This window comes from Lonchura striata, chromosome 1 (assembly GCF_050655825.1).
Source record: "Lonchura striata isolate lonStrDom1 chromosome 1, ASM5065582v1, whole genome shotgun sequence".
In the NCBI taxonomy this organism is placed as follows: domain Eukaryota; kingdom Metazoa; phylum Chordata; class Aves; order Passeriformes; family Estrildidae; genus Lonchura; species Lonchura striata.
The window spans coordinates 76506089-76531557 of record NC_140703.1 but is presented as its reverse complement, the minus strand read 5'-3'; the positions used below and the strand labels follow the sequence as shown (position 1 = coordinate 76531557).

At 35.1% G+C, this 25469-nt stretch overlaps 1 protein-coding gene and 1 long non-coding RNA gene across 2 annotated transcripts in view; one reads left to right on the top strand and one right to left on the bottom strand.

The window, feature by feature from the left end:
* Window positions 1-25469, bottom strand: part of GPC5 (glypican 5) — a 231515-nt gene that overhangs the window by 192896 nt on the left and 13150 nt on the right. The gene's annotated exons all lie outside the window — the stretch shown is intronic.
* Window positions 15992-19624, top strand: LOC116183400 (uncharacterized). The gene is made up of 3 exons (XR_014949330.1): window positions 15992-18159; window positions 18743-18815; window positions 19387-19624. It is a non-coding gene; the product is annotated as an uncharacterized LOC116183400 (long non-coding RNA).

Genomic DNA, 25469 nt, shown 5'->3' with positions numbered 1-25469 from the left:
TCTGACAGCTTCTGCCCTCTCTGATAACTCTGCTTTTGAGCATCTTAAAGCAAGAAGAGTGCAAGAAGAAGTATTTGATTACAGGAAAAAAGCTGACTTCTATCTTAACCACTAGCAAAGAGAATGGTATCCCTTGCAGCTCCATAACATGAACTATAGTAGCAACGTGCTGTTAACTTATTTTTCTCCATTCTGACACATTTGGATATTGGTATCTTAGTGTTGTGTGCCACTTTTACCACTAGACTAATTTTAATTGAACAGAGTGGATGTTTAGGTTTTCATTCAAGAACCCCCTTCATAGCAGGTATTTGAATTGGCTCTTACTTAAGCAAAAAATACATAAACTGTGTCCATTCTTCATGGAAATTAGCTGCACACGATGAGTTTTTCATCTCACTGAGTATAATACAGTTGTTTTAAATAAAAGTGTATTAATTTAAATAGATTAAACAGGTTAAATGGATTGACCACTGCAAAGTTCTGATGATTCTGTAGGTCAAAGAAGAGTCTTTCATATATATACATGAAAACTATGAGAGACATTAAAATTCATCTGTTCTGATTTAAAAATTTTTCACCTGAACTAATTCTACTAGCCTATACTTGTAGAATCAATATGGAGAACTTGGCTGTCTAAAAAACACCATTCATCAGGTCCTAAAGTATGAAAATTTGCTCTCTAAGTGTCTCTTTCTATCTACTGACTTTCAATGTTACCTGGGCACCTAGCTCACCTAGATATAGACCTCCAAAGCTTTGATACCTAAATTTGGACAAAGTTCCAATTCCCCACAAAATGCAAAATAACCCAGACCCATTGTGAGACGTTAACCTCCCTGTGAAAGCAACACCAAAAGGGTTTATAATCACGAGTTAAGGAAGAGTATTGAGAGCCTCCAAGTAAGCTTGTAGGAAAAGGAAAATTCTGTTACAGAAATAGTAACTGAGAAAGACATTTTATTCTGCATAATTTAATGACAAGAAAATATTCAATTTTCTTAAATGAACAAAACAACACAGTGTTCATCCAAGGCTGTTACAAATTACCTCTGGGAGACATAATTTGGATCTTCCAAATATATTTGATTCTGCAGAATTTCCAAAAAGTTCAAATATATACTATTGTAATAATAATTCTTAAAAACAGAAAGATAAAGAGCTCATAAATACTATGTAGGGTAACTGGATATTGTTTCACTCATCTGGTATTGATTACAGTCAAATAATGGTTTCCTGGGAAAACAAAATGTTCTTAAGTAAGTGTAAAATCACAATTAGTTCCAAGAAGTGTGATTTTGTGGAAGATAGGTCTTCTTGGCCAGACTGCTACTTTATAATGAGATCACAAGATCTTTCAGTTCACTAAAGTAAGATGAGAACTTAAAACGTTTGAATTTATAATTAAGACAAGAGCAAGCACTTGAAGTAAAAATGAAGTAAATACCTCTCTTGGATCACTAAAATTAACCAGATTCTCTAAGATCCTGTGCTGTGAGTAACTGCATTTAATACAACAAAAGATAAAATCTTTGCTGATACAATTTGCAGATGACACAAAACTGGAGGGAATACAAATAATAGTGTGGTAAGGCCATTCAAACAGCTAAATTTGGATCTTTCTGTAATATGCAGACATTTGAACAGAGATGAAATATAGCTGCCAATTGCAGAGTTCAAAGGAATATAAAACAAGTAATGCAATATCTTTAAATAATCTGATACTGAAGGACCCGAAATATTGGCATATAGAAAGCATAATTCAAATTGCTTTTATGACAGTGCATTTATAAAGCATAACTCAGTCCTTGGGATCATATGATGTCAGAATTGATGCACCCATACATAAACCCAGTGAAACCAATATTAAAATCCTGTGCCAGCTTTTTGAGAAGAATGCAGAAAAGCTAGAAACAATTTAGAAAACAACAACATCATCAAATCAGTTCCATAATCTACACTTTACAGCAAGAGATTTAAGAAGTTCAGCCCAAATTAAGAAGTCAGGGCAATAAATGACATGATAATGTCATTAGGGTTTTATGTACATTAGTTTTTTATGCATATTAGGGTTTTATGTACATTATTACATTATAGTTTATAAGTAAACCATAGGGTTTTCCATATTTTTACAACTTCAGCTGCACATGAATAGTGACTGTGATGCCTCCTAAAATCCTCAGTTACAAGGGTCAAGGACATTTGCACTGTTGTCACAGTAACTCATTACAGACCAAGGGCACTCATTACCAGTGCAGTAACAACAGCTTATTTCTTCATATATATATACATGCAACGAATGCCAAACCTCTGAAAATGGTGGTAAAAGTACAGACTCTTCAAAAGGGCCTGCAAAAATTTTCCAGGGAAAAGCATGCCTAGGAAATATCTTACCCCAACCTGCATGGGTAAGAGATGTCTGACAGTAATTGGCTGAAAACAAGATTGAGTGAATAAAAAGCTCACACTAGGCTGCATAGTAAGCGAAATAAGGTACACCTTTTCCAGGACTGAGGACACTAATTACTGATCTAATGTACCACAAATCCTTTATAATTTGAATATTTTAATTCAAGACTGGAAATCCCCTTATAAGATATGGTAAAGATCAAAGAAACCCACACCAATGCAAAAATTACTAGGTGAAATTTGATGCCAAGTATATTGAAGTTATTAGCATTAGATTACCACTGGCTTTTAAAAGCTCCCTGTATATAGTCTTTAGATTAATAGATAGTTTAGAAATATCAAAATGTTCCCAAAATCTTTTACATATATCTGAATGCTTATACACTGTTCAAAATAATTGTATCTCAGTGCTCTCAAAAACAGACAGATGTCTGCCTGTATTTTGTATTTTTATGCTTCTTTTTTCTGCTTTAATTTGGCATAAAATTACAATAAAAATTTGGAATTTCCTAAAAATTATAAGAATGAAGCTGTAACATGAACTGAAACTCTGCTTCTTCCAAGTCAAGACTCATGTGGTGGGTAACCCAAAACGTTATCTATTCCAGCCAGACCCTGGGGCCAGGTCACCCTGCACTGGTGCCCACAGAGCATTTTTTTCCAAGACCTGACAGAAGAGCAGCAGAGTCTGGTGGGCAGCAGGAGGAGGCAGCAGCACTGACCCCCCAAACCCTGGCACCTCTCATCTGCCACTTGAGCTCCTCTGTAACCTCCCACATTCCCAAGGGAGTCTGCTGCCATCCTTTCCCTTTGTCTCCCGGAGGGCACAGACACCCACAAAGGTCACCACCTGGGAGGGAGGGTCTGATGCCACTTTCCCCATCTCCCCACACACAGCTGTCCGTGGTGGATGCCATCTTGCAAAGGGTATTTCTGCCATTCTGGGTGTCTGTCTAAGGGCAGATTGTGAGATTTGGGAATTTTGTATCTAAGAATTATTTACTGTTATTTTTTCCTGTTGCAGTTTCACTTGTTAGCAAATTGTTATTTGTTTGCTTCTATCTACTTGTATTTTGTTTCTCATTACTGGTGGAAAGGGATTGGTTAAAACAAAGGGGCAGAACTCAGTTTTGAGCGTTCCCCTTTAAATTGTTTTAAACAAAGACAGTGAGAAATTATTATTTGCAAGAAGACCACAGGACAGGGAAAAACAAATGCCACCAGAACAACCAGAAAAAACCCGACCAACCAAACAAAAAACCACCACAACAAGCAAAGCATGACAAAGTAACTTCCAAAGTAATCTCTTTCAACTTGCATTTCATATTGATAACCTATGAGAGATTTTGTGTGAATATACAAGAATAAAAATGTTTTTATGAAATATATAGATAACCTCAAACATCAATTCCAGAAATTTAACTAGCAATACAAGGAATCACATCTATCTTATATTGGCTGCATCAAAATTTTGATACTATTCACAAAGCTGACAAACAAATTGGGGGTTCAAGGCTGAGAAGTGAAACATACAATCCAGATAGTCTCTCCTGACAAGTTCCATGTTTTCTCTGCAGTGTTTCAAGCAACAGAAACCTATGCTTCAACTATTGTCATACATTAATGAGATGACAGATCAACTGGGTAGAGTACTCTTTGCAGATGACAGTAACACATCATTTCAGTATCTTGAGTACAAACAAAACAGGCAAGACATTTTAAGTCATCACTCTTTCTGCATGTAGCACTGACAGGGCTATATGCAGTGCTACATTTGACGACTAGGGCACAGTACCAGATTAAATTAATTTTATTCATACTTTTTTCCTTCAAATCTCCTTTTAAGTTAAAAAAGCAAATTTTTTTAAACATTGGCAAAATTTTATTTGCTCTATCAGCAGAGTTGGGTTCTTTTGATAGTGTGAACATATCTCATTAAAAGAACCTTCATAAGAGTCTTTTAAAGTTTAACTGTGATAATTAAGATCAATTTATTAGTACAAATATAACCTTAGGAACTTCATCCTGTTTGGTTACCTTTTTTCTAGTTGGCTAGACTGTATTTGCTGAATATTACGCTTCAATATTAATTGTGAATGATACTGAAATATTAAAACAAGTGAGTTCTGATAAAGTATTGGTATGTTACAATTATGCACTATTTCTATATCCACAACTATTACACAGGACAGTTATAAAGAAGCTAATAAACAGAAAAGCCACATTATTGAAACCTTGCAGGCTACAAAAGTACCTAATTATTTTTAAGAAGACCTAAAATATATGTTCTTGCTATTATGTACCTGGAGAACCTATTAAAGTTCCCTTATGTGAGTGCAAATACTTTCAGTTCCATCCTTTTCTTTATTTTCATTCAGAGGTCACATCCTTTAACTATAAATAAAATGTGTAACTTTATCCTACTTGAGTCATGTCCAGGGCTTCAGCTAACTTCAATGGAGAAGAGAATATGCACAAAAGAACACATTACAGTTCCTATACATGCTGAAGTTCAGAAATCTACGACTTGCTTTCTTTTTATACACACCGTAGAGGTGACAAAACCAAAAGACTTCTCACAATTCTTTCTCCTCATTCTCAGTGCAATGGAAGTTTTTTATTCTTCCAGCTCTTTGGCACAATCTGCACGGTAAATTTACCATTACAAAGATCCTACCCTCTTAAGAGCCTCAAGAATCACCTAAGTCATCATTCTGTACTGACAAATAATTAGATAATTAGAAACAGTTTAATATTTTAATATATGTTAACTGAACAAATAGAATATACCAGGCTTCCAAGAACTTACCAGAAAAAACAAGCAGATTGTTCCCCTACTTTTCTCAGCCATAACTGGTTCTTCACTTCTGAAGCAGATATAAAGTAGTGCCATTGCTAATGAACTAGTTTTTCATTAGGACTAAACTTAGTAACTTTTATGGTAGGATTCCACTGAAACTACTGAAACTCTGAGCTATGGTTTATCAAATGCTATTTCCCTAATCTTTTCTGAACAATGTCAGGCTCATCTTTGGATCAAGGATTGTTTTAAAAGCCTTTAGGAAATACAAAGCATATGATTCCTATACTTCAACAGTGATTCCTTCAAACAATAATGAACTGCTCTGCAAGCAGTTTGCTATTAAATGGCTTTGTGAAACCTTCACATTAGCTCAGCACATTCTTTTGCAAAGTCTAGGAGACTTATTCAATTGACCATCATGTTGCTTGGTAGCAGCTTGATTATTTGATTCTTACTGGGAAGATTAAAACTAGAGCATTTCATCATTGTATTCAATTTCTACCACAGCAAGTCAAGAGAGCAAAGGCAAAAAGGGTCTTTTACCTAATATTAAATTCGCATTAACACAATTCCTAATCAGCTGCAGCTTCTGATAAAAATCCCACATAAAAGCTCTTTGCTTTAGACATCACAGGCAAAAAGAAAGCTCACTTCAACACAATATTAAAACACAGCTTCATATCTTTTGTTGGTTAAAAAACAAACCAACAATTCCCAAATGACAATATTAATAGCTAAACTTTCCAAGACTTCTAATTATTATGTGCTGGTATAATAGTTTCTCATTAAAAGCAGACTATGAACAGATTGATCGAAGAGGCAAAAATGTAATTTTGAGAACTTCAAGACTACAGATATCTGTGACACTTAAGTTTCATCTGTACTAATGAACTGAACATGGCTGTGTACTTTGTCATGGAAGACAATTTGTGGGAAATGACCCAATCCCACTCTGAACCAGCATGCTGGCTTCCAGCAGTAGGCGTTCTTGAACCCTAACAACTGTAAAAGTCAACACAGGAAGTTTTTGATATTGTACTGGATGACTAACAAGCAATTATGTTCTGACATAGTTGTCAATCATAGGAATGGTCAAATCCAAAACACACGCATTTGCCCAGATACTCTACTACTGATTAATTAGTAAAAAACACAGCTTGTATTTTCATAGATGTAAAGTTCTTAGCTGGAGCTTGGCCCTTCCACAGGTCAAGAGTGACAAGCAGAAAGCCCTTAATAAAGATACAGTGCTGATGAATGCAAAGCAAATGCTTTAGCATCTTTAACTTAGACCAGAAAATATCTGAAAGCTATACAGTGCTGATGAATGCAGAGTAAATGCTTTAGCATCTTTAACTTAGACCAGAAAATATCTGAAAGTTAGATCCCTGACTGTGGAAAGGTGATTCACAGGAATGGCAGTGAGTGACTTAAGACCCCACACAAATGGGGCTAGGTGTAAACCTCTACACTGTACAATGATTTATTAAATATTGATTTAATCTTTTAGTACGGCTGGCTAAATAAGCTCTGCTGCTGTTCAACCTGAGAGTTATCTTATGTAAATGCTGGAAAATGCTGAACAGAAAATGATTTTGGAATTCCAGTCTTCTGTGGAACTTCTGTGCCTTAGTCAAAACTCTCTATTAAATATGTCTACTTGCCACAACTATTTGCTACTTAACTCTCCATAACCAAACATCAGATTCTGAAATTTGGTATTAAAGTCATTAAGTCCTGAAATGTCTCTAGTGGTGGCTGTAACAGTATACAAAACCTCCCAACTTTTTCAGGGAAGAAGCACTGCTGTATTAACTCCCTGTACTCTAGACAATAAGAAACTTAGATATTCAAATTCTTAGATTTCATTTTCAAGGAAAATCATAGTTTTTAATGTATGAAGATATAAAAATTTGTCAGCTGTGGTTACTAATAATTTTTTTATTTTGGAGACAGTGCATTATAGTTTCTAATTCTCATTTCAGAGAAATATACAGCTTAAAACATAGGAATAACCTTAAATAAAATAACAAAAATATAACAAAAGAAAACAGATCATTACTGACCGCTAAGGGAAAAAAAGTACATGTGTACTCTTACCCCAAAAAAATATTCATAGAACATACACAGGATATAGTAAGTAGGATGAAACAGAATTCCTTTAGTAAATAATACATAAGGAAGGAAGGAGAAACATATCAAAGCATAAGATTAGCAATCCAAATGCATTCTAATGTGCCGTATTAGCTTTTTTTCCCATTAATAAGCATGTACTGACCTGGGACATAATAAAAAGAAGTCATGCTTTGACAGATATTTTTACTGGACAGAACTTTGTTACTTCACAATAATATCTAGCTTAATAGCTATGAGCACCTACAACACTGCAAATCAGCATATAAATGAAAAAGAATATATCATTCACCACAACAATACTTTGAATGTTTTTAAGTGTACTTCAAAGTATATCTGTTAAAAAACACAGTAATATAGGATGTTTTTTGTAAATACACCACACAGTGCTTGGAAATCAAAAAACCTTTTTAACATGATCTATCACTGCCATGTTCTGGTTTTAAAATCTTTAGCAAAACATACAAAGTGTAAATTTTGGTAAGTGTACACAGGATTGACTTCTGTGAATTCATGAAATGATTTCTTGGTGAATAGAGCAAATTTAAAGAGAAAATTCTAAAATGCATCCTTCAAAAATTACATAAATTTTTAAATAATAAATATTTACCTTATTACTTCCTGTTATAAACATAGTTTACTCTTAAATTACTCTAAACTTTGCCAATTAGCATAGAGCAAACATAATTACACTTGAAACAAAATTAAATTTGCTTTTCAGCATAGTTCTCACAAGTGTGAAACTTAGACGAAAATATTAACACTTCCTCTCAGAGTAACATAAATTACAACTTGATTTAATTTAATTTTGTACTAGCATGGTTTGCTCCTTTCTTTTTCTAACATAACTGAAAGGGCTATGGACAAACTAGTGTACCTAAAAACAGCACACTTCTGTCTTTCTTTCATTTTTTTGCACATCTGATGATAAAATGTTTTTTCATCCTAAGACCCTCATACAAAGATTTTGGTGGAGAGTCCCTTGACTTTATGATGTGGAAAGTGATTTTTTTTTAAAGAGGAGGGAAGAAACTCTCAAACCTTTGTTTTAATGCTCCGCTCTCTGGTGGTGTAGGGGCTGAATAATTAGATTCAGCTGCTTTGCAAAGGGAAGAATTTTATGAGCTTTATAGGATATTGCGTAGATCACCAAGATGTGCAAGGTCAGTATCTGGCATGTGATCTTCCCATAAAGTCCTGCTGACAAAACTGAGCTGTCACCTTGGAATATAAATGTTTCCAAGTAACAAACTAATGGGGTTCTTCACTTATTATGTTCTGTTCTGCAATAAAAATATATAATAAAAGTGCAGACAGCATGTTCTTATATGAAGACTTCATACAATTATATAAAACTTTACAACAATTCAAGAACATATATTCTTGTTCTATTTTTTGGAAAAAACCCACAACTAAAAAAAATCAAAACCAACAAAAAGAAACAAACCAAAATCCAAGCATCTAGGGAAGCAACAATATATTAGAATTTAGAAGCACGGTCCTCTATGTTACTCACTGTAATAGCACAGCATTAGGCATTTCTGTGAAAATATCCAGGATTATCTTTGCACTTTGATGTGAAGTGTTTGTTTCTCGAAAGTGTTCTGCAGTGCACTGATAACTCCTAAACTGTTTGATGCAAGGCTGGTTTCATGAGTTGTCCTTAATGAATTCCCTTAGGGTAGCTACAACCTATGCTACCATATTAAAACAGACTAACTTCTTTTAAAAAAAGAAGGTTGAAATTGCAAATATGTCCGTAAATAAAAGGGTATTTTACACTCAGAAATCTAGGACATTTGAAATTTCAATGGTTTCTCCATCTTTTATATTAACAGACTTTCAGTTGTAGATTTCTCAGAAAAATCATAGTACTTGAGTCAGTACAAAGGTATGAAAAACGGTTTCTCACAGTTCTAGATTACATATTAGTACTTCACCACACTTTTATTGAATGGGGATAGCAGCCAGCTTTATGGAACAGGAGTATCCTGAAAATCACTGAAAACTATTGCAGTGGATTTCTAACTGAAAACTAAGTGAACAGAGATATCAACAACAGTTTGCAGTTCTTGATTGATTTAGCTCTTCAAACTCTTCTTGATTAAAGGAAAACAAGGTTTTCCTTTATTCTGATTCAACACCTGAAAATCCGCATAATTTTTTATACAAAATTCATATTACAGCTACAATCTGTCACTCACACCATTCTCATTTCTCCACAATGTTTTCTGGAAAGCTACACTATTTCTCTCTCAAAAGCTATTTGGTCACACTGTCATGAGTTTCAGAAACCCTATCAGTCTAGATTCATTCTCACAGCAACTGGAAAATACTGCAACAAATGTAACTTGTTACACCTCATTAAGCACATTTTTATTAACATTCAGCACCAGTTCTATCTTCTGTTGTATATAGGAACATGCACAGTATCTCTTCTAATACCTATTAACCTATAAACGATAGGAAAAACTTTGATGAATTTTGAGGTAACAAGTCCCAGCTGCCAATGTTCTATCAACATCTTCAAGTACTTTGACTATGTAAACTGTACTATCATCTCAAGAAAAAATATTTTAAAAAATATAATGAAGAATTTGAAAATGTTTTAATTAGTCCTCTGTGAAAACAACAGACATGATCCTCAAGCAAAAAAATTTTGAGCTAACGCATACTTGGTTTAATAATTATGGGCTGCACAGAACTGAAAAAAGAAATCTGCTGAAAACACTGATGGCTCTATCTTAAAGGGAAGATCTAAGGCAAATAGTTGGGATTTGTGTGTATGATAGTAAGAAAACTTAGCAACTGCCAACACTTGCAGTCAAAGTCAACAAAATACATACATGCAGGATAGATGTGTAACCAAGTCTAAGTCAGACTTTCTTGCACATACATGGGATATATATGTACAGGATGTAACAATCAATTATTCTTTCCTACTGTATGGCTTTAGTAACTTTTAGTTATTCTCAAAAATTTCTGTTAACTGAGATATGAACTGAATCTCCATAGAGAGCCAAATCACAGTCATTTTGAACATATGTAGTATTTCAGAAGACAGAAAAATATGCCAAATGCCAGGGAAACATTTCTTTTAGTTGTTAGCGAGTGTTCATTAATCTTTGTAAAGATAAATAGTCTATGGTTATGAATACTTCAAGAATTTTCTCCAAAGGAAAACACATACATATACAATCTAAGGTATCATCCTTACAAAACTTTTTTGCATGTGTTAATATGACTCCTGGGATACAAACATTTAGGTTACTATAAATAATCTAAAAATTTACAATAAATTTTAAAAACCCACATACAGGCGTAAAAAAATCCCAAACAACTGTGTTGCCAGAGATACTAATTAGCTTATGATCCAAATTGTTTCTAAATCATCTTGCATATGACAAACAAATACAGAATATCAAAAACTCCAGAAGGAAATGACCATGAGAATGTTTAAAAGGCAAATATGACTCTGTTTATACAACATTCTCCTTAGAGATTTAAGCTGTCAGAAGATAAAGGGATCTAGCAAGACTGCAATGAAAAGAAAGATTATATTTTCCCTAAGGAATTAGAAAAGCTTTGTAAATTAATAAATAGAAGACATTAATATGCCCCTATAAAAGAAAGGCTTCTTAATTTACTATGGTGAATGAAAAAGTGCCTTTTATTCACACTGTTAAAGGGAAGATGAGCAATAGTTGAGGGCAAAGGCTATACACTTTCAATAAAACGAAGTGGAAATGAATGGGAATTAGATTAATATATTAGATGCAGATAGAGTAAATTCTTTAGAAAAAAACTTGCAATAAGGATCTAAAAAGGAGTGGTTTTGGCATTACCATGCAAGACCAATAGATACATAATTGTTCACAGAGACATCACTCAGTCATTGAATATATCAGAATTCAGTGTACTAAATTTGCAGAAGTAAATTATCAATAAATACACTGCAAATATTAAGAAAGATCTGTGAGAAATGATTGTTTGATCATTATTAAAAAATAAAGAGGATGAGAGGATAGTTCCCTGATTTAATCCTCCATGACATAAAAATTGGACTTCCAGTATGGACAGGCCAAGGGGTTTAGTCTACTGTCCTACCCTGTCTTCTGTGACCTGACAGGTACTCTTGGCCACCATCCACCACACAGCCTGAAGAGCATCATATCCCTTCTGTCATTCCTGTGCTCACCTGTTTGCCACTCTTGAGTCTCCTTGTCTGCACCCAATCTCCTCTCACACAACCCATCTCTATCTTTTCCCATTTGGTTGCCTGTTTTGCCACATTCATACTCAAATTCAGAGCATGTGATACCATTATCAAGTAGTTGTAACTGTTATGTCCTGCCAGCCTGGCAAGACTCTGCTCCACAATGATCTTCAATGCTCCATTCCCACTACCTGTGACATTCAGCCATTTCTCCCATAACTCCTATTAACTACCTAAGAAATCCAGCCATTTCTTATTTGCAATTTCTTTCACACACTGTCATTCCTCACAAACACCTATTTCTCATGTCATTTTGAGAAGTCTCTAACAACCTGTTTGATTATTCCAATGTCAGAAAAGGGAACACTCATGTTCCCATAGCCCTAAGGGTCCATTCTACTTCTCTCCCTGGACTGAACACAAGTAAGGCCACTGTGTTTAACCTCACAAATGACATGACTAGAATTGGGAGGAATTAATCTGAATGGAAGGACATGTCTACACAGAACTCTAAGCAATCTAAACCTGCAGTAATCTAAGCTTGCTTTGCCTAGAGACTTGAGCCCACATACATACCATATGACTGGGTTTCTATCTAAAAGTTGTTCAACTGCCTGTACAGCCTCTCAGTACGGCAGCCTTTCCCTGCACTTTGTCCATATTTTGAAATTCTTGGCTTCCAGATTGATTTCTCCCTCATCTGTATACCCCTCACATGAAAAGTAAACACGCAACAGTGTTGCTTTACCTTTCAGCTAACACATTCGCTGAACATTTCAGGAATATGGACATAAAAATTTCTTTTATACATCAGAGACGCCAGAATTTGTTGTTACATATTTTCAGTCTAAGAAGTCCTGAAGAATATCCATGTTCTTCTCCTCACCTGATGTGGGATATGGAGGCCTTCCTTGTTTCTCACATACACTAAGAAATAAAAGGTACCATTTTTCTGGTAATTTTTTTTTCCAAGATGTTGGAAATGATGGGAAAAATCCCAGGAAATTCTCCTCATTCTCTTGGCAATGAAAGAAGATGGCTGGATTTCAAGTGCACTTCATTTCTCATGTCAGGAAGGGATGATGGGAAATTCTGCCCCGATTAGCTGTGAAAGGATTCTCATCCTATCACTGTATCTTGTATTCATCCTGACTGTACAAGGCTTACAACCAAATCTTTCCTAAACCCCTAGATTCTCTGTATTTTCAGGGGGCTTAATGCTTCTTAATTATAGAAAAAAAAAGCAGTTTATTGGACTTCTGATAACTTTACCTGCTTTAACTTAGATGGGTTGAGTTTTCAACTTCCTATCTTTAACTTTTTATTAGCGTCAGCACTATGCATATTTTCAGGAGCAGAGTAAACAAACATTATCTGTACACCACAGGTACTGCTCCTTACAAGTTCTCCAAAAGCGCCACTGAGCAGCAGATGAAAGCTTTAAGTCTTTAGGACAGTAACACCATTAGATGACACTGTGGAGGAAAAAATGCCAGTCACCTCTAATCAGACTTGGCTTATCGCATAAGGAAAAGCTGCAGTGTAAGATATGGTAACAAATATCATGGGCAAGTTTAGGAAAAATCACAATACAAATAGGTACTATTAAGAATGCAGAAGTAGTACACAGAAATTTTAACCTCTGTATACAGTGCTGTGGTGATTTGCATACATAACTGATACATAATTTCCATCAGTAAAACTATCTCACAATTAGGTAAGATGTTTTACAGTAAGTACTTAGTGGGTTGATTAGCATAGTGAAACAATTATTGAGAATGATGTAATTGCATTCATATGGACAAAATGCCGATATTAAAGAGCTGTTTAGCAGAAAAGATGTTCATTTGCAGTGTGATTAACTACTGAATCAAATTATCAGAGAAAACAATGGCACCGTATCTTCCTCCTTACAGCTTCAAAACAAAACTGGATACCTCTCTGGAAAATAGTTTTAGCAAAATTTTACTTATGAAACTCAATGGAGATGTAAAAACAATTTTGACTAGATGATCAACTGATACATATTAGTGAGATATTTTACTGAAGTATGGAAAGGGCTTCAACTGTCAAAAACTACAAGTAAGGAATTACATTAACAGATCTGTGGAAGAATAATATACTTTTCTTCAAGTGCAGCTGGTGAAGTGATAGTGATTCTCCTAAATTTACCCCTGGTAATCAGAAAGTACAAACCAGCCACACATCACAGAGTTATGAGTTAATACTGCAACAGGGCAAGACACCAAGCTGACACAGGAAATATCATCATGTGTCTTAGAAACAGTAGTGGGCACGAGAGGAATACCTCAGCCTTGCAGGCTTGACTTCATTTAGCACATCTGTCCTTTCCAATTCACAGTCCAGAACCTGTACATTAAAATTACAACTGAATTAACACCTGCAGGTGTTACATCAGAAAATGGAAATTTGCTTCCTTGAGCTTATTACATTTAATCCATCAAGTAATATTTTTAATGTTGTTTTTTTCTTATGTTCATTCATTTGCTAGATATGTATTTTAATGCACACAATTTTAAAACAACAAGAGATTCTGTGTATTTTAAACTATTATAGGAATAGTTTGTGATTTAAAGGACAGTTTCAAAATCAATTTCTGCACACTACACATACAAAAAGGTTAGTATTCTGGATTCAACTTTTTTAATTTTTAACTTTTTAAAAGTCAGCTAACTGACTAGGGGAAAAAAAACTTCAACAGATGTAAACAACAGAATGCATCCGTTTAGGTGTGATGGTGAATAACTGGAAAAGTAAAGCATGAAGTAACTGCAAGAGACCAGATTGCTCTGACCTAACAAAAAATATTTAAGGGAATATTTTAAAATACATCAACCACAAAATACAGTAAGAAGAAACAAATGTGTCATGCACTCTATCAATCATACTCATTGCCATAGTGTATAAGCAATTCTAAGAAAATTATATTAATGGCAAGATACCTTTTCCTCCCCAGCTGATAGCTCAATTACAGACCTATACAGAGAACCAGAAAGCTCTAATAGAGCTTTTTCATGTCTATCTAATAGATACAGATGAAAAATGTACTAGCATCACTCAATCTTCCACTTTCCATGTACTCTTGAAGTTCTTCATAAAGCTCAGCATGTTCAGATATAAAAAACTCAGAGATGACCTCGTATTAAACTGGGGTTAAGTGCCTTAATGAAAACCAAAGCCACTTCAGACCCTGTACCTGGAGATCAGGTCAGCTTTGAGTGGCCTGTACCACCTTTGAAGCACAGATTCGACCCACCAAGTTGCTGGTGAACCTTATGCCATCAGCACCTAATTTTCATTTCCTTTTTCAAGAGTGTATGAGGGTGTGTCAGTTGCAGCACCTTCCATAGCATGTAACAGAATATAATGCGTCCTGACAATAATGTCTGAGGTCCCCGCAGGATAAATACAGGCAAATGTATCACAATTTCATCCAAACAGCTGTTACACTGCGCTACAACTGGGTTCCTCATGTCCAGGGAGGGTGCAGCTGCTGCCACCAGGCATGGGAATAAATGAGATGGATCTTCATTTCAGAAAGCTCAAGAATCCATTTATTACCCCCAGGGAGGAGGGGCGGGATGGAGAGGAAAGACCAGGCAAAGGCAGAGTCATGGGGTTTGTATACGGTATCGCAGGGGTGGAGTTAGGGTTCGGGTCAAGGGAGGAGATATTAGCAACACAAAATGGGTAAGATCAAATTCCTGTCTTTTAGGAACAGGGGCACTCCACAAATGGCATTTAGGGGTTTGTCTCTGTAATGAACATTTTAGCAAGCACAACATGGAACAAGTCAAACACTATCTGAGAAAACACTAAAGCTCAGGCAACATGAATGAATAATAGTTTCAATCTTCCTCCCAGGCAATGGCTATTTATACAGATGCACCTCAAATTAAAGCTAGGAAACATGAATATGAGCCCAAGATCTTAGACTTGTCACCCTGAGTGAGCATAAGTAGGTGCTGAAGGCATGGCCGTGGTGTGATGTCCCACCTCTGTGACCATATGTTAGCAAGTGTGAGTTCCCCCTCTCTCATGGAAGTCTACCCCTATGCTTATTTAATCATAAAATGAAAATGTAGTAACTATTTCAGATCATAATGCAAAAAATGTTTATACTTAACATAGATCAGTTCCAAGCTTATTTTGTCCAAAAATCTCCAGAAAATGACTGGAGTATACGTGAAGCAAGTTGGATGGGAAAGACTTAAAAAAAAAAAAGGGAAAAAAAAAGAATCAATGGTATTTGAGCTAATTTCTAAATAAATATTACTTATGGATTAATTGAGATTTTGCTGGTCATACACAAGAGTAAGGAAATGTATTCCTTCTTCTTTTGATTAATAACTTTTTTCTGCATTATTAATTATCACCTTAAATATTAATATTTTCAAGAAATGACATCTCTATTTAAGCTGAGACAGATGCTAAACCTCAAAACTGTATTTTCTTCAGATGGATACAACTTAAAGGATAGAATATTTTAAATTAAATATTATTTATATCTTCCATCACTGTAACTTCAATGCACCTTAACATCTATTCCCAGATTGAGTTCTGCTGAATTTCAGAGATCAATTCAGAAATTCTACACTAACTTGTAGATCTAATTTGTGTCGTTGTCCCATTTTGTACTAGAATTGTTTGTCAATTGTCTTGAAAGAAGTTTGTGTATTAATTAAATACTACTATATTTTTCGTCTGCACTGTATAGAACTCATGCAAAAAAATTAAAAAAAAATCTGTATGAAGTAGAACAGTTCTGATACATTTACCTAATTATAAATAATCAACAGGAATTATACTATACTACAGACAAACTACATAAACCTTTTAATTAAATAACACGTTTTAGCATTAGTTACACAAAGCACTGGAAGTTACAAGACTGCTCTACTGCTTCCCTTCCCTGAACTTAGAGCCCATTTGATTTACAGTAAAACAGATGGGGTTAATAACTACATCAGGATGAATGAGAGTACCTACTCTAGTAAGAAAGAAAGACTACAAAAACAGAATTTATGGCAAACATGTAATCATAGCTGCCTTTTAATTATAAGCACTGGAGGTAGCTCAAAAGGACCATGACTTAGGCTATGGTTTCACAAGTCTCTGGCTGCAGTACCAGACAGACACACAACTGTTTGTGCAGCTGCTCCATGAAGCAGATCAGGGAAAGTATCCAACTTAAACACAGTACAGCAGGAAAAATTACCCAGTTTTAGTTTCCCACTGTACTTCACTAAGAAGCCACAAAAGTGTTTGGGCTACTACAAAGTGCAGAGGATAGCACATACTGCCAAACAGGCAGCAAGGAAGGAACATGAATAACTTAGAAGTTCATACAGAGGCTAAAATTAAATACAGAGAAAAATAAGAAAGAGCTTTAGAAATGCCCATGATGAAAACTGGCACTTAACTGAGAAACTGCCAGACACAGGTATCCCATTCTGTTTGAAGAGAATACTATTGCTTGGCATAAATGTTTCTGATACAAATCAATGAGAATTAAGTGATGTCCAATATACAACTGGTTCACAAGCCTTGGAATAAATTTTATCCTTCTAGTACCACAGATACTTAAAAGATTAGGAGGTGTTCAAGCATAGAATATGAAAATAAAAGCCACGCATTAAAAACTCATACCGACTTTAGTTCAGGAACCAACATTAAATAAGGAAATCAGGATTACATGGCACCCCATAAATCCAATAGAGAGAAGCAGATTCTTAACTGAATCCACTGAACTTCTATTTGCACAAGAAGCACAAAATGCTTAAAGATAATGAATGTGCTTTTTAATACTCAAATTCATAATGGCAACCCAATTCCTACGAAATCGATGTGACTTGATACCTCATTTGACATTGTCTAACTTCAAGGAGCAACTGAGGCACTGAGGTGGGAGATCAAGAAGCAGGCTAATTTTCCTCTGCAAGTACCTTTCTCCCACTGTTGACTACAAAAGAACTCAGGAAAACTAGGTTCCTAACTTAGTTGTTCAAATTACGTGGAACAAAACCAGATTTTGGTATATTTGTGTATTTAACCTAGCTGCTCAAATGCACTTCACTTAAGTACAGACAGAAGGAGTCTCATAGCTCTAGGCTTTTTCTCTTGCTAATAAAGATACCTCCATGAGTCATGACTGGTGCATGTCACTGTCCCTCCTCTCGACAGCCTACACTGAGGGCTAAACTGCCCAATTTAGGTTCAAACTTTCAGCAGACTTTCTAAAACTAAGTATGAGCAAACAACAGTAAGAAATAGGTACCTTTCAATGGCAAATTCAGGTGCTGTGTCTTGGCAAAGTCTTTCAGCAGATCCTCAACAGATGAATTAATTATCTCAGTGACTTCACCACCCAGCTGTCTTAACTCAAAGCCAAATCAGCATGCTATGAAACTGATCTCCCCGAGTTGTACTTTTCACTCGCCACCTCTCAGATGAAAAATATAAATCCTGAACTTCAAGGTCTTCACACAGTCAGTGTGTGAATGGGAGAGTAGGAAAAACACCTATCCTTTCTTTAAGAATCTGTCAAAAAAAAAAAATATAACCTGAACACATTAGTGTATGTTGCAAAACATCTTGATTTTACTCTACCAGAAAATATAACATAAATCAAAAATTGATGAATTACTGTGCTTGTAGGTTCTGAGCTACAGTATAGAAAACATTTAGTTATAAAATGTTTTTTTAAACTACTTTCCTTCAAACTGATACTGCAGTCATTAAACACAAAGAATTTAAACTTTTGAAGCAAATGTAACCACAATGCTTTTCTTTATTCCCCTGGAAAGAGAAGTATTAGAGTAACTATATATATAAACTATTACATGCAATCCTTCATGGTTATTCTTAAGAGAGCTTTAAGTGAAAATTTTATAAAGAACAGAACACTGGTTTTCACTTTCATGTATTTCTAAGTGTGAAGGAAAGGGTCAAAGGCAAGAGTAGAATTTCTCACAATACTTTCCTTGTGAATAACAGCTGAGAAGTCTGGAAAGCAAACTAATTGCTTAACTTTCACATTATCAACAAAGCTGTCTTTTGACAGCACAGTTAAAATCTCCATCATCTGTTATGTTTGATCAAGTTAGTTTTGACTGAAGTACTCACACGGTCTGAAAAGAGAGCTCTTTATTTTCTTAAAGGGTTTCAGAGACACCTAAGAAAATGCTGCTTCTTTTGACTTCTAAGACTTTCTGGGAAAGGATGCAAGTAACTGTAAGTACCACCATCAGAAGAATCTAAATTATTAAACAAATGGTGTCTAGTTAGAAAAAAAGTACATTGAAACAATGATTGTTATCAGGTTATTTTGGGTTTCTGCCACCTTCTCCTATATTATTATGGGAACAGAAGTAAGTTAGAAGGTTTTCTGGAGAAACAACTTAAACTTTGAATTATACATGCTATCTTCAGAATATCTTTCTTACTTCATTTTCCTAGAAGATTAAATAGAGCTTTCTTGATCTTCAGAATTTTCCTTTTTAAGTTTTCAGGAAAATGCTGCAATGCTGTTCTCACACTGTATGAGGTTTTACATTTTCAGGTGTGACAATTTAAAAACTATCACTTGTTCTGAATTCTCAGCATAAACAGTGAGAAGATGCCAAGGCTGGACTTCTGTGGCACAGAAGTTACTTTCATGCAAATGAGCCAAGTTAGGGCACTGCTCCTACTGCAGCTGCAGCTTCTAGCTGTACTGTGTTTCACAGAAATTTAAAGCTGGATAATGCAGAGAAGAGGAATCATAATTTCCTAAAAAAAACCCAAACATTTTTTTTTTCTTTAGGTTACATGAGGAGAGTGGTGTCCTCGATTGAGAAGAAGAAAAGAAACTTTCTGGATTCCCTGCAAAAAGTAGTTGATTTATTCTTAATATTGCCTTTGATTTTCACCTTACTTTCTGATACTTACCATCATTTTACGTTGTGATCTTCTCAAGAAAGCACTGTTGGATTTAGTTATGTACTGGACAGGTGAAGGAACTAAGACTGTAAAGTGCTAAAGAAATAAATTAAAAAGACACACCTATTGACCCATTTTCTCTTCTTTCTGCTTAATGTCCTAATTTTATACTTCTTTTATTATTTCTCTAAAGATTGGCTTTTTAGGATTTATCCATCTCAGATTTTGTATTTGGTTTCTTTAATCCACTCCTGTGATGAGTACACAGACATAAGCTAATGCTCAGATATTTTCTGAGAAGATCTTTGACATGGATGATTTAATTATTTTTGTCACTAGTATAAGTGCTTTTGATTGGTTTTATAAGAGGGGTTGAGTTTTAAGAAAATACGCAAAAGGCTTGCACTTTTGTGCATCTTACAAAATCATTTTGACAGTATGCTTCTGTTCCAGTTGCATTAGGAACCATAGTAACTGCAGGGAGGGAAGCTGAGTACCAAAGAAGTATTTCAGCTAGTGAAGCAAACCTGTAGCTAGAAGAAAAACCAGACCTATGATCATGATTTTTTTTCACCCTATTACCTTGTCTATTCGGTATTTTAACTCAAAAAGTGGGGTGTTCCTGAAAAGCAGCAATTTCATTGCAATTTTTAAAATCTTTCCCTAGGCTCTTGTGACTCTTTCTGTAGCAGTGACATTGTCTAGGGTTTCAATATAACTTAGACCCTTACTTTCAGAATATACATATCTCTTATATGCAGTATGTACATAAGATGTAAGCATGTAAGCAAAAAGGAGTAATCATTGGAGTTACTTGACTCCATTTAAAAAAGACATATTTGATCTCATTTCCTTTGAACATGATGGGACTAAATGCCCTGACCTGACATGTAGACACTTCATTGTTAACTTCAACATTCTGAAAGAGTGAACTTGTATCTTTTGCCCCGAATACAGACTTTTACTTTTCTCAAGGTTTTGCAGGATATCCTCTGTGGGATCAGCACCTTGCTGCAGTGTTTGGCCTGGAGGACAGAAATGACACCCTAAGACAGCTAAAACAGCACTAGAGAGATGCCTGTTCTGCAGCTGAATCAAGCCCTTAATCTCATCCCAATGACCTACTGTTCACACCTTGCCTCTGGGAGGGTCACACTGAATTATGCCATTAAACCATTTTGTTCTTAGGCAGTTAACCTTTTTTTCTCTTCATGGTGCCCTTCTAACTTCTCACTATTTCATCTTTCATGCTCTGGGCTAGTTTGTACCACAGTAACAGCACTGAAAGAGGAAGTAAAATCAAAGTTCTTTAAACCAAAGAGGTCATTAATCTGCCTCACAGTAAGGACTAAGTGCAGTGAGTGGAGGAAGAGCTATCTTTAAATCCTAAATTATAATAAGTACTCAAAAAACATTGTCTTTAAAAGAGAACAGCAGGTTTATAATCCCCAGGTGTAAAAAAAAAAAAATTTATTAAAAAAAGCCAGCTTAATAAACCATTAAATATAAAACAGAATTATTAAATGAATAGCTACATCTTTCCCATGGGAGCAATCACTACAAAAGGTTCCTTAAATATTAGCTTCTACCTAATAACACAATAAAGAAAAAGACCTTGCATAAAACAAATTACAGATTCTAATCCTCTACTCTGAAGGAAACCCTTAAATTAGATAGCTATTTCAATTTATCTTCAAAACAACAATAGTAAGTAATGAAGAATCAAGTCTCTCATGGGACTGATCAAAATTGAATTTGCAGTTTCCTGTACTATGCTGACAATCATTTACAATAAAATCGGAATGAGAAAAGGAAATTGTCTGTGGGACCACTGAGCCAGGTAATAGCTTCAGTATAACATGGTCAAACAGCTGAAATCAAATTAAAATGTACATAGAATTTTAACATGGTTGAACTAGGTCTTACTTTGCTTATAGGATTCTGGCTTACAACTTTTAAGTAACAGATCTGGAGTGAAAAAAACTACTCCTGGTGAAAATCAGGCATTTTACGTTAGCAGCAATCTGTTTAAAATAACATGACATTAAAATTGTGTTAGGGAAAACAAAGAAAATTAGCTTGTAAACTATTTTAGTTTGAAACTGTTATGACATAATGGAAACACAAAGGAAAACCATTTTATAACTTTTACTTTCTAGTCCTTCTCTGTACATCTATAAACATTGTAAATTATAACTACATTATCCCATTTTACAAAACTCAGAAGACCTCATAGGCACAACATAAATAACAAGGAATACTTCAAATATTTAATTATTTTCAGATGCCTAACAATAAATAAATATATTTATATATCCATAATGTGTTTTACACAAGTATGGAACAAGGATTGGTAGGCTGCAGTTTAAAAATAACACATCAACTCAATTTGAAAGAACTTTTCTCAGCAAACCTGGCCCTGCAGAACATATTTTCTATACTTTGCACAAGTTTATTTCCACAAGCAGCCAGACCATGGCTATCACAGTGGAAGCAGTGGAGGGAAATGTCCACTGGAATTTAGACATGTATCTCCTCATTCTTAAGAGAAGTTAGTTAATATTCTCCCAATCAGCAAATAATTCCCTTTTTTAAAAGTCTGGTGACCTTAGAGGAGTCACTGAAAAATGCAATAAAATAGATGAGATTTGGACACTGGAAGTATATCCAGCCCAGAGCTCCTACGTATCTTGAAAAAACTTGTTCTAAACTGTTTCAGGCCTGTGAGTGCAGACTGTATTTATAAATTATACAAATAATTAAAAATACTCACTGGAGCAGTACCCTTGCTTTGTGGCACACAAGTACCCTAACTACCAAACTACAAGGTTAATTTTTCATTTTGCTTCTGTCACAGTGGATATTAATTAGGTATACAGACCAAGACAACTGGAACAGGGAAGAGTTACACACTGCGAAATAAACAGCCCAGAAAAGAGCCAACTCTCCTCAGTAAATTCTGCTGTATTTTTAGGCATTACTGAAAACCCCTATATAAATGGCTACTGTACAGGTACTGAATGGCTAGGCAGCTGATCTATTGCACATCTGTAGCATGCTGCATGCTACATTCTGACCTGCAATGCATATGCGTTTCAAATGCACTGAAATAGTGAAAACAAAATGTTCTCTTCCAGAACTCAAGGATCAGCAAATTTCTATCATGGCACTCCTCTAGTCTGCACAGACCTATGTTCAAGCCTTTAATATAAGATGAAATTTGTAGCTTTATTAAAAATGGATATTACTTGTATCAACAGATCTTTTAAGAATCAAAGTACAGCTACTTACACTTGCTCATGACGTGTTTTATATAAGTTGTTTCATTACCACTGTTAAAATCACTGTCTCCTACTTTGTTACATGACACACATACCTTTCTGCTTAATTCAAGAAAAACAGAAAGTAGATATTCACTTCTTATTTTGCACGTAAGCAAATTGCCCGTGATAAGAGTGAACAATAGATTTACAATATATCTCTTCTTGCACATTTCTACCTCTCCAGCAGAAGGGAAGCAGTGAGCCACAATAAAAGCAATCACCTCCAAGCAACTGATAGGATGGAAATTCAAGTGTGAGCTTAGTGCTCAATAACCTGCTTTTGCTCCCAAACTTTAATCACAGGCTTGCACTGGCAGATAGGGGGGCTGTAAGATTTCAGAGAGTAGGGGAACTTCTGAGGGCTCTTACTTCGATGTGTAGAACAGACTCACTGGGGCACAGCTTCAGACACACCTCAGTGTAGGTATCTACGTGCATGAAATTTAGCTAAGTGTCCGAGCTGTCATTGCAGCTAATGGTGACACTGGGCTCAGCTCAGCTATCTAAGCATAGGTTTCCAGTGACATTTGGCACGTCCTGAGGTCCACAATGACAACCTTCAGTTTTTGTCTCCACAGGAGCAAAATTCTCCTCCCAGGTTTATGTGTACAATACAGTCCTTTTTTGCATATTACCTGACTTAATTATCTCTTTACTATACTTCCACCTACTTCAAGTACAGGTAGAACTTTTTTACAGGAAAGCCAGTCCTTGGTTTTCTACATTTTCTAATAATGCATTTCAATGTTTCATTAATTCTAATTTGAAGCATTTATATCCTCCCTTACTTTTCCTTTCTGCTGTTTTGACACAATGGTTTTATAATTTAAAAAGTCACTTAAAATGCAGTCTGATTTATTCACTCTAGATGTAAATATACCTATCTTTAAAAATTCCATGCAAGACCAGATAACGTCAGGTTTATGTCTGTTGGGAAACCAAACTGGGTTTACCTCTCAAAAGGTAAATGCAGTAATGCAGTAAAACTCTCCTTTGAAATGCAGTACCTGATTCCACTTCTAAGAAGTATGTCAGGTACACAAAGACACAATTTGAAAACTAAAAAAGGTTTAAAATAAAGACTATCTGTACTGTAAAAACTGCACAATTCTTTGAATTTCCCATGTATAATATGTAGTTCATAATAGTAAAGTATCTGTTGAAGTGACAGTGTGCAGATCTGTTAGTTCTATACACTATAGTTCCACTGTAGAACTAATAATGAAAAAATTGTATCAAGTTATGAACGAATTCGTGTTCTTTTAATACTGATATATAATATTATAAATTTAAACCCATTCTGCAAGAGTCTTTATGATTGAAGTATCCACCCCATTATGTTAAAGAACTGTGTAATCTTGGAGAGAGGTTAATCAACAAATCCTTTTTGCTAGAGCATAACACCCACAGATTAATCTTAAAACTAGTTAAAACATTCAAATCATTTAGCCTTTCTATGTAAATCACATTTTAAACCTAAGGCCAAGAAAAGTCTGTTGAGTAGTCCAGTCTAACTTTACAACTAATTCTTGGCAACTGTCTTCTTGTCCAGCTTGTTTCTAAGACATAGAATTCCCAAAATTGTTACCCAAAAGCATTTTAATGTTGTCATTGGAAAATATTTGCTAATATCAGGTCGGTATTTTCTATACTGCAGTATGACACCAGTGGGGCTTTATCTACTATAAAGGAGTACAGATAAGCACTTTTCTATGTGTAGTTTTTTCTCTATGTAGATTTCAGAGCATACGTTTTCTCTCTTCTTTCCAATTGGTCTGTGTCTTTCAAGTACACTACCCAAAACTGAACAATGTTCTTCAGTTTACCAATTCAAAACAGACGTTTCAATTCACAATGTCTTCTTTCTGTTTAAGAATCTTAAAATTGTTGCCTGCCTGACAGCAGTATGAAACTGCTGACTTTTGTCATCTTTTGATCTACCATTATTCACAGAACTTCTCCTACAGAACAAATCCATTGCACGATATCCCCCATACTATTATGTCTTCAACTGCTCCTCCCCAGCTAAATGGAGCACTTTGTATTTGCTGCTATTGAACAACAATTTTTTCACACTTTTGACTCCATTGTGTCAGGACTATTTTGAATTCTGTCTTTCAACAAGACTTGCTAACTTTTTGGGTTTTTCATTTTTCTTAACACAGAATAAAAATACTAAGTGAAAACTTCCATGTGTATTTGAAAGACTTGGAAATCTAAAAGGCTGCAGGCAATTCTACCTTTGAAATAATATTAAACATTCATTCAAAACCATCAATTTTATACTACCTTCTCTGCTGGAGTTCAGTCTTTCAAACTCCTGCATTTTGTCAGCTATTACCTTCCCAAAGTTCTCAGAATAAGGAGGAAGCAGGCATCCATTAAAATACAAATTTTCTATGACCACTGCTCCTAAGGGAATGATACTTTAAATTTGTACCTCACTTCCTTTTTCAAATGCATAAGAACTACATATAGCATAAAAAACTCTAAATTAGCATATGTCTATGCTGATCACTGTGTTACAGAAACATAAACCAAAATAGTAGTTATCTGGGTACTAACAAAAATATGAAAAAAAAATGTTAGTACTCACCAAGTATGAGACTGAACAGTGCACCTTAATTGTAACTCAGACACTATT